Raw genomic sequence first — 1,949 nt, forward strand, 5'->3', positions numbered from 1 at the left:
CCTAGTCCTACCAGCATGTTCCAAATCACGGTTCATTCTTTTTTATAGTTATGCTTGTCATTATGTAAATTTATATCCACTCACACACACTCCCAACTAAGCTCTTATCTCCTCTGGGGTAGAGATCAGGCCTGTTCAGCTCATCTTTCCACACCTTGGTATAAGTATGCGGTAGAATTAATACTTTTTTTTAACAAATGAGGGAATGAATAGAGCTCTATTATTATCAAGTAAAATAAAGGTATATCTTTCACAAATATTCTTTGTGCACCACATCGAATTCCTTTCAAAACTCATCTCAGTGATTTTATAACCAGAAATACAACTTTTTGAAATTGATATGCTGGTCCAGGGTCATAATACCCCCATCCAAATATCTGCCTCTAATGGCCCAATGTAAATCAACCAAAGAGAGGGCATGATAGTCTTACAAAAATCAATGTCAAGAAGTAAAATATGTCCATAAAACAGCATATTTTTAAAATATCCATTTGAGATTTACTCTTTATTGATTTATGAAAGTCATGGATTTTTTTTTTCAGTGGTTTATAGACACCCACGAGCTTAAGGAATTCAGTGAGCACCTTAAAGGAATATGCAAAATTTTTCCACAGTTTTTGCTGTTGCTTTTTGATGTTCACAGGCAAAAATTTTCATTACATAATCTAATGAGTTCATGAGTCACATAATTAAAATAACTACTATTCTAAATCATACTAGATGCTTGTTTTTTTTGTTTTTTTTGTTTTTTTTGAGTGGAAGTCTCACTCTGTCACCCAGACTGGAGTGCAGTGGCCGCTTCCGGCCACCGCAGCCTCGACCTGCTGGGCTCTGGCGATCCTTCTGCCTCAGCCTTCCAAGTAGCCGGAATTACAGGCATGCGCTACCACGCCCAACTGATTTTTTGATTTATTGTAGAGATGAGGTCTCGCTGCCCAGGCGGGTCTCGAAACCGCGGGCTCAGGCAATCCACTCACCTCAGCCTCCCAAAGGCGCGGGATTACAGGCTGAGCCACCGAGCCCGGCTGATGCTTGTTTTTATAAATAAGATTATTTGGTATTTAAGATTTTGAACTGAGAAATTGCATATGTAAATTCAAGCTTTATTATTTATTTATTGGCTAGGAGACTTGAGCAAGTTACTTTACTTCTCTCCAGTACTGAAATTTTTTATCTGTAAAATGTGCATAATAATGTTTAGTGAGTATTCTAGAGATTAAAGATATGTGAGAAAATACCTGAAATGTAACTTAGTAAGAGTTCAATAAATTGCTACCATTTTCTTCTATCTATAATTTAAGTAAGATTGTTTGAAAAGTTTGAGAAACAAGTAGAATATACATTTTAAAGGTTTGAATTAAAAGTTTTACAATTTTATTTGAGAAATTGTCTATCCACAATTGACTTTGAACCCTGAGAGTGCAAACTCCAACATAACAGTTTAAGAGATCATCAGAGTCAGATAGTGTTTGAGAATGCAGGAGGAACGAAAAGAGGTCGGAGAGATTGAAACTGCAAGAAGTGGGTTTGAAATTAAAGGTGATTTTAGACTAAAAATTGGGGGAAAAAAAAAAAAAAAGGCCCCACACGTAGGCCCCGCTGGGACTCGAACCCAGGATCTCCTGTTTACGAGACAGGCGCTTTAGCCAACTAAGCCACAGAGCCAGCTGTGCCGCTTTTCTCGCTTCTTTTATTATTGAATTGTATTCAATTAGGTGAAAAGTGTGGCCAATTAGGATTATTGTGTCTGTATTTTTCGAGTAGATCGACTTTGTAGTAAAGGGAGACTCTTGAAAATTAAATTTCCTTGAAGCGTGATAAAACACAACTGCGCTTACACAATCACTTGGGAAATGTTCTAGAACAAATCAGCGTGTCCCAGAAGGCAGCTACAAGGAGAGTGGGGGAGTGAGACGGGTTGAGCGTTCCTTGCGGAGGAACGAAGCGGG

The 1,949-nt window shown here is 38.1% G+C and overlaps 1 non-coding gene across 1 annotated transcript; it reads right to left on the minus strand.

The window, feature by feature from the left end:
- Positions 1-1,591: 1,591 nt before the first annotated feature.
- TRNAT-CGU lies at positions 1,592-1,665 on the minus strand. The gene has a single exon. It is a non-coding gene; the product is annotated as a tRNA-Thr (tRNA).
- Between the last annotated feature and the right edge of the window lie 284 nt (positions 1,666-1,949).

Source organism: Carlito syrichta, unplaced genomic scaffold (assembly GCF_000164805.1).
Source record: "Carlito syrichta isolate Samal-C Ts95f unplaced genomic scaffold, Tarsius_syrichta-2.0.1 Scaffold307028, whole genome shotgun sequence".
Taxonomy (NCBI): Eukaryota; Metazoa; Chordata; class Mammalia; order Primates; family Tarsiidae; genus Carlito; species Carlito syrichta.